The sequence below is a fragment of the Urocitellus parryii genome, chromosome 9 (genome assembly GCF_045843805.1).
Source record: "Urocitellus parryii isolate mUroPar1 chromosome 9, mUroPar1.hap1, whole genome shotgun sequence".
Lineage (NCBI taxonomy): Eukaryota > Metazoa > Chordata > Mammalia > Rodentia > Sciuridae > Urocitellus > Urocitellus parryii.
Window position 1 is genome coordinate 56,967,897 of NC_135539.1, and position 8,511 is coordinate 56,976,407.

An 8,511-nucleotide genomic window follows, 5' to 3' on the forward strand; every position below is an offset into this window, starting at 1 on the left:
CAAAATTATGTTTTTGCTTTGCAGAAGAGAAAAGGCAAAACCCCAGCCCTCTTTCACTCGTGAATAGCGCCCAGAGAGAACGGGAGTGGCTGGGGGAGACGTGAGAGGCCGCAAGTAATCACCACCCACGGCCCAGGTTTCTAGAAATTGAGAGGAGAGAGGTATCCATCAAGAAGGAATCCCAAGTGAGATCCGCGCCCTGAGGAAGCTTCTCTGCGTCTCCTGGAAACAACTCCTCAGAGAAAATGGGCGATCCAGCGGCAGAGAGGAACTCTCTCGAGAGCCCTTCTCTCCTCCTGGCCAGCGCAGAGAAGCGGACAGCGAAGCGGCGATGTCTTTGGGTCCCCACGGGACTTTGCTGCTTACTGCCCAGCCCCGCCCTCTCAACACCTGACCCATGGGAGCCTCCGGGGCTCCGAGCGCGGCCAATGGGAGCAGTGGGCGGAGGACAGCTGCCCTTTAAGGAGCGGCCCCGCCTTCCCCAGGCACCGAGCGCCAGGAGAGCAGCAGCATCCTTGCCTTTGTCACTATGTCTCTGCAGGTAACACAGGACATAGGGAGGCCGAGCTGGGTGGAGGTGGGGGATGCTCTGAGAGGGAAGCACTTAAATGGGGCATGAGACTGGCATGCCTGCCACCCTCACCTGAAAGCGCTGGACAGCGATCCTGTCTGTGGTCACTCCCACACCTGCCCCAGCGCCTTCTTATTGCAGATAGACTGCACTTTTCCACCTGTTGATGACAAGCTATGCTCCCCGTGGCAACCCTTCTGGGGCCCAGACACTGGTTAAACCACCCTGAGCGGAAAAGTAGGCACAGGCTTCTGGGAGCCTAAGTGAGCCCTCCTCCAGCCACTCTTTTCAGGAGGGAGGTGACATCCATGGAGGGAAACCTTCGTGTTGGGACCTACTTGGGTTCTCATAGACAAGTGTCTCTCTTAACAGCAGAGTTCTGTGAGACTCTAAAATACTGTTTTATTGATATGTTAGAAGTAGAAAACTTAGGGAAAGAGAACAAATAAAATAAATAAGCATCATCAGGATCTCCTTCACGGGGGCAATAACCACTGCTAAACGTGACAGGTGACTCCTTTGTAGTCTTCCAAGTGCGTGTGTGCAATATGAGTGCACACACTTATGTAATTGTGTATATGCAGTTTTGTTTCTATACCTAGTATTGTGAGCATTTTCTTATCATTAAAATCCTTCTAAAGTGACATTGTTTATATGCATAAAATTTCATAGAATAAGCAAAACTAATTTTTTAAACCATTTCTTCAGGCAAGATGTTATGGGTGGGTTAAGGACACCATGGAGAGTCATGGAGGTTCATACCCATGCCCTGTCACCCACTTTGTAAGTGATACAGTTAATCTCTGTGCCTCAGCCTTCTCATTTAGAAATGGTGGACAAATAACTGTTAAATGAGCTGCAGGTACAGCATTTAACAGTGCCTGGTAGAGGATAAATGTGCAATAAGAATAAGCTCATTAGATAACTTAAGTCATACTGAACTTTTCCCCAAATAATCAAAACTTCCTTCAAATCAAAAGATCTAAATGATTGTTATTTAGCTTAGTAATATGGTTTTTCACTATTGTTGTTAACTGGGTTTTTAATATCTATTTTTTTCTCTCTGTTGCTTTAAAAATATTTTCAGTAAGGATTTAAAGGTTTAGAATCATCACAGAAGAGCAACAGGCTAATAAATATTAATAGCACCCACCATAATGTTATCTACTAACAATTCACTTGAGTACTCAGAATATTGGAGAAAATACCATTTTAAAAAGACAGCAGGGACACTGAGTACAAGGTACACTGAAATCATACTAGTTTTATAACTTTTACCTAAATCTAAAATAATTTCAAAAAAGGTCTCAAAATACTAATAAAAATAAAAATTAAAAGACGAACAACTAGCTCATATATTTAAGCCTTCATAACCTAACTGGCATTATGGCAGACATTGCACTGGCACTTGTGTTGCACCAAGATGCTATCAGTGACTCACTCAGTAGAAATGAGAAGAAGGGGCGCAAGCATAGGAGCCCCAATCTTCTAAGTTTTATGCTAGAATAAACAGAAGTGGCTGACACTCCTGGAAGCAACAAGATAAATGGAATTCCTAACTCAGCTATGATCCCTCAGTTTTATCTTTAAATTGCAATGTGTTTACTCCCTCAGCAAAGCTTTAGGAGGACTGAAGTCATCTTAACTGGACATATTTCATTCCTACATGGTGAAGCTAAAAATAGCAAACTGTCCCTTCAAGGAGGTACATCTTTTCAAGTCTAGGAGGATTTGTGATTTTACATTCAGCAACTAACTAACTCTTCTTCCCCACATGTATGTGTTATTAAGATCTGTGAAATTACTTTGTGAGGAGTTCTTATCTACCTGATTCAGTTCCTCATGGGAATGAATGGTTCAAAAAGGTTTTATCAAAGTCACATGTGAGATGCCCATGTGCTTTGGTTGCAGAAAGTGAAGTTGAATTAAGTGTGAGTTATCCTTCAAGGCTGTCTTCAGCTAGGGTGAAATGTGGTGCAGCCCATAATCCAGTGACTTGGGAGACTGAGGCAGGATTTTGTAAGTTTGAGGCCAGTTTGGGCAACTTAGTGAGACTGTGTATTTTTTAAAAAGAGATTAAAGCTGTGTCTCACCTTTATAACTTTGTGATCTTCCTAATATCCAGTCACTCTTTAATTCATCCAAGAAGGATATATGGACTGGACTCAGACCTGCCTTTGTCACCTGCTGGCAGTGTGTGAAGCTCAGCTGTGGCCACCAAGGTGCGTGTTTATGCCTGCACTCCATTATGTATGTGATGGAACAAACCAAAGCAAGTCCACCCGTCCTTTGTGCTGAGCACTGGTAAATTCTGTCCATGCTGTCTGGAGTAGCTTTGTCGCCCCTGTCTACTCAGCTAACACTAACCACCTTCTCCCGGCTCATCCCTCTGGGAAGGCTTCTAGATGGCCATCCCCTCTGGGCTGCCACTCCCTCCTCCAGTCTCAGAGCAACCTGCTCCTCCTTTATAGCAAGTCTCACAAGGTCACTGTTGCCCTGCATGTCTCCCTCTGGATTCTCAGCTCCTTCAAGCAGACTGTCGGCTTGTCACTGCCTGCCTAGCATAGGCCAGACCCGTCCTAGGTGTTCAGCGTACTGTTGATTGGCATGGTACCAGTGATGAGCTCTGTGAGGGAAGAGTCCACAGAATCAAATCATCTAATATTTACATTTCTGATTGGGTTTAGTCCTCACACCTTCCTGCTGAGACTCATAAAAGTTGGTTTTCCTTTATCTGAACTACTTTGGACCAAAAGCATTTCAGATTTTGGAATATTTCAGTAAACAGAATGAGATATCTTGGGGATGGAATTCAAGTCTAAACATGAAACTCATGTTTTATATGTGAATGCCGTACACACACAGCCTGGAGGTCATTTTATGTATTTTTAGTGTACCTGTGTTTTGAATGTGCTCATGGTAGTAAGTGAGAAACTTTCTTATCAGCACTCCAAAAGTTCTAACCTGGAAGCTTTTCAGGTTTTATATTTTCAGATTATGGATGTCCACCCTGTAGTACCTTTTTTTTTTTCTCCAAAGCTGTACCTCAGAGGAGCTTGGTGTCTTGCAGAGCCCCACAGCAGTGTGCCTCAAAGGTAGAATAGAAATCTTGAGTATGCTGTGCAAGTCCAGTATTATCTCCATTGCTGCTTACTGCAGTTGGGGAGGGAGAGGCATCATGGTGAAAGGGACAGTGGAATAGCACCCTAAAGTAGGAACAGTTCAAATAGAGGTGCCGGGGGAGGCAGGCTGCATACAGAGGAATTCTGGGCAGTGTTCCCTACCTGGGGAGGGAGGAGGGACAGATGGGGACTGCTGAAATGGCATGGGACAGCATGTCAGGGTCAGCATGGAAGGGGTCCAAGATGTTCACTAGACCTTTTTGTGGTTCTGTAGCCCCCAGAATATGAAGAATAAGTTCCCAGAAACTTTTTCATGCAAGACAGGGGGCTTGCATGCTTTTTTAGAAACCTTAGAATATTAATCAAGGGTTGGCTGGCCAAAAGGAATTGAGTTGGTGTCACTGGAGAATAGCATGAATATTCATAGCACAGAACCTCTGAGATGCTGATACACCTGAAGAGAAGCATCCTTGACCCTCAGTCACCTGGCCTGGCTTGTCCTTTGGAGCCCTGATCACTCATGCAGCAATTGTTTTGTTTTCCTTGTACATGCACTACATGCATGTTATGAAAAATTTGGAGACTACAGAAGTTTTAAAAACCCAGAAAACCTACCAATAGTCAGAGGCAATTACTGTTTACCTATTTTAGTATATTTATTTATAGTTTTATTTTTTCTACATAACTTTCAAAGCTGAGTATATTGAAACAATTTTGTGTTCTTTGCTTAATGATAAGCTAAAAGTGTTTTTCATGTCTTCATAATTGTGCTTTTATCAAGAGCTTCTTTTTAAACCCACTCCTCCAACGAGCCTTTTAATACAACTAATAATAGCTGACCCTTATTGAATAATCACCATCTGCCAGGCATTCTCTTGAGTACTTTACATGTGTTAACTTATTTAAGTTCTCCTAACAATTTTAAGTGTTGTTATTGTCTCATATTCCAGATGAAGAAACAGACACAGGTTAAGTAACTTGCCCTAGGTAACCCAGCTCTTTAGTAATAACAATGAATATCAACCCAAAGCCTGTGTCCTTAACCATGTCCTTAACCAACTCAGCAACTGAGTTTTCTTGAAGGATAAGGCAACTTTCTCACATGCACACATCCTTCTCAATTTCCTATAGAAATCTGTTAGGAAGCAGGGCCATTTTCAAGGTTATTTAGCCTGAAAACCCTGGTCTCCAATTTAAAGATGACTCATGTTCATCATAAAACAATTCTGGCTGTGCTACTGCCCCGTCTTTGGGGCTGGCTTTACCCAGCAACACTGCTGAGCTCATAGGCTTCTAAGCTTACAGTGGGGCTTTCTCTTCACTTTCTCTCCCAGGCCTTTGAACCAAAAGGGAACACTGACATCGGAGGAATAATATAAGGCGGATGGATGTTCACCTTCCCTAATTTGATACCCAGGCTACTGACGATTCCTGCTTACCCCCAACTTAAAGCAAATGCCACAAGGTAGATACAGTTTATTAAAAAGAATAAGATATTCTAATAAGAAAAATAATCAGCTAAGAGATGAAGTGTCCAGGAGTGCTCAGACTCTAGGGCAGGTAGAGCTGGACTTCCTCCCTGAGTGGAAGCTACCAAGAGAGCAGCTGCTGTCCTGGTCTAAGAGCTAAAGGCCTTGGGAGGTAGGAAGTGCTATATTTAGGGTCTGGAATGTCCCTCAGAGGGGGACCAATCCTATGGTATAATATACCTATACATGACACTATTGGGGGATGGCAAAACTTTTTAAAAAGAGGAGGAGGCTAGTGGGAAGGCTCCAAGTCATTAGGGGCATGATCTTGATGTGGACTGTGGGCCTTACACCTTCCTCCTTCCTCTCTTTTGTTCTCAGCCATGAGTAAAGTAGTCTTGATTCACCATGAACTGCTGCCATGATATGCTACTTTGCCACTGGCCCAAAGCCATGGAGCCAGTCACTTGTGGGCTTAATAGAACTGTGGACACAAATAAACCTTTCCTCTTTATAATTTAACTTATCTCCAGTGTGTGTTCTAGTGACAGGAAGTTGACTCACACAGAGAGACTAGGTTTTTCGGAGAGAATTCAGGATGGTGCAGACAGTTTCCCACTCAAGTGTATTTGTGTGCTCAGTTTGCTGATCAGCTTTATGTTGCCAAACAACTTCTCTTTTCTGGACATTAGTTCATATTAAGTCTTTTAATCTGGGGTTTCTGTATTGAAACTCTATGAGAAATCCAACTAAATCAATGGTATTGATTGCCCTCAGAACCAAGTTAATACATTAGATAAGTAAAAAGATACTGTCACTGAAGAGTGTGGACACTGCCAGAGGAATGTCCTGGACCTAGGAGAGGACAGTGGTGTTCATAAGATGATCCAGAAAGCTGCACTGATTGTGGTGCCCTTTAAAATACATAAATTGATCCTTTTCAATGTCATGAATCTTATTTAGTTATCCATACTTTGTCTATATATCAGGTAAAGTGTCCATGAGTCCCAATAAATTAGGATAATTCTGGTGGAAACTGAGCAGCAATAGCTCATTTCTATTTGACCCCCTCCCTCTCCTCTCCTCTCGAGTCCCATTCCTTGGTGGTCAACACTCCCAAAGTGCAATGGGCCTTCCTAACATTAGCCCATGCACTGTGTGCCTTTTTCTTTGCTTTGTTTTTGTGTTATTTTATTTTATTTGGCTTTAGGCAGATTTTGACAGGGCCACAGAAGATGTGAAGAAGCTGAAAGCAAGACCGGAGGATGAAGATTGAAGGAAATCTATGGCCTTTACAAGCAAGCTGTCATTGGAGACATTGATATCGGTATTATATTATCCTTTTAAAATGTAAGGACATACTTAGTGTTTGTGAAAGTGTGCAGTAAGAAGTCAACTTGACAATCTCTCTTTGCTTCTTTTGCAGTATGTCCAGCACTGTTGGATGTCAAAGGCAGGGCGAAGTGGGAAGCATGGAGCCTCCAAAAAGGTTTTAATTCTTCAACAGATTTCAAGTCAGCCTTCGTACTTCTTACTCTCCCACTGCACCAACCAGGGAGGTGATGGGATCTGTTTGTGTCTTTCTAGGGTTGTCCAAGGAGGATGCCATGAGTGCCTATATTTCTAAAGCAAAAGAGCTGATCGAAAAATATGGAATTTAGAGTGCAATAGATGAGAATGTGCTCCTTCTGAAGTCTTCATAATGGTATCTTGACCTTACATTTAGTGGGAAATGCACTGTTAACACTGGACCACAGATATTTTGGCTATGAGCAAGATTTATAATATTTAGGAGTATGATGAAAATGCACAGTTAACTAAATTTCACTGGCTTAAACCAGGTAACTTTAAAGGTTCTTTTAAAAAAATCATTGCTCTGGAGTACGTATACCAAACTTTTTTTTTTTTTTTTTTTTTGGTAGTATTGGTTCAAACCCAGGGTTCAGGCATGCTAGGCAAGCACTCTACCACTGAGCTACAGTCCTACCTGTATACCAAAACTTTGATTATTTGCTCTTTTTAAAATTTATTTATTTTTTAGTTTTAGTTGGACACATACATTTATTTTATTTATTTATTTTTATGTGGTGCTGAAGATCAAACCCATGGCCTCTTATGTGCTACACTGAGCTACAACCCCAGCCCATGATTATTTGCTCTTTTGATGAATCTATTCTCAATATTGAGGGAGTGCTACTGGGGTAATAAAAACAGTTTATTAAGAATCAACAGCAGCCGGGTGCAGTGTTGCACATCTGTAATCCTAGCTTCTTGGGAGGCTGAGGAAGAAGGATTACAATTTCAAGTCCACCCTTGTGGGCCCCCCGGGGGTATAGCTCACTCAGTGGTAGATGCCTAATGTGCATGAGTCCCAGGGTTCCATCCCCAGCACCACAAACAAACCAGGAAGGAAGAAATTTATAAGTCTGTTTTTAGCTCCTCAAAGAAGGAAAAAAGCCACTGTGAAAATTTTTAATTTTTACCTTTAAAACATAAAAGAATCAAACTAAAATGTATCTAGTGATCTATGCCCCTTGAGATCAGTTTTGTTGGAGTGAAAATGTAGAGTCTGGAATGATGTTGACCCACAGTACTCAGTATTTCTTGTTGGTTCACAGGATCTTTGAAAGCTGGATGTGGTAAGATACACCTGTTCTCACAGCTACTCAGGAAGCTGAGGCAGGAGGATCACAAGTTTGAGTTCAACCTGAGCAATTTAGTGAGACCCTGCCTCAAAAAATAAAAAGGGCTGGTGATGTAGCTCAGTGGTAGAGCATTGCCTAGAATGTTTGAGGTCCTGCGCCTGATCCTCAGTACTGCTGCAAGAAAAGAGAAAGAAGAAAACTTGTTTGAGATTCCATGAGATAAACATTCCCCCAAAGAGTATATCTCTGTTTCCTGCCTAAGAGCTCAGGTTTAGGGGATCAAGATACAGCTCAGTGGTGGAGCGCTTGTCTGGCATGTGTGAGGCCCAGGGTTCTATCCAGCACCACAAAAACAAAACAAAACACCCCCCCCCCCCCCCGCAAAAAAAGAATTCAGGTTTGATATGGAATTACCATTACCAGATGGATAGATTGGCTTCATTTTATCTAACAAACAGAACAAAGTAAAAACCTCTTGATCCACTAGATGAATTTCCAGGGAATTAAGCTGAGTATAAACAGTAATACCAAAATATTATGTGCTGTATAATCCTATTTAGGTGAAATTCTTGAAGTGGCAAGTTATACATATAAAGGACAGAATTGTGGTTTCCAGGGGTTGGGGTTGTGGATCAGTGATAAAGCACATGCCTAACACATGTGAGGCACTGGGTTTGATCTTTAGTACCACATACAAATAAATA

General features: G+C 42.2%; 1 pseudogene; it reads left to right on the top strand.

Annotated features, from left to right (window-relative positions):
• The first annotated feature begins 529 nt into the window (after window positions 1-529).
• Window positions 530-6,823, top strand: LOC144256941 (acyl-CoA-binding domain-containing protein 7-like; annotated as a pseudogene).
• The last annotated feature ends 1,688 nt before the right edge of the window (window positions 6,824-8,511 follow it).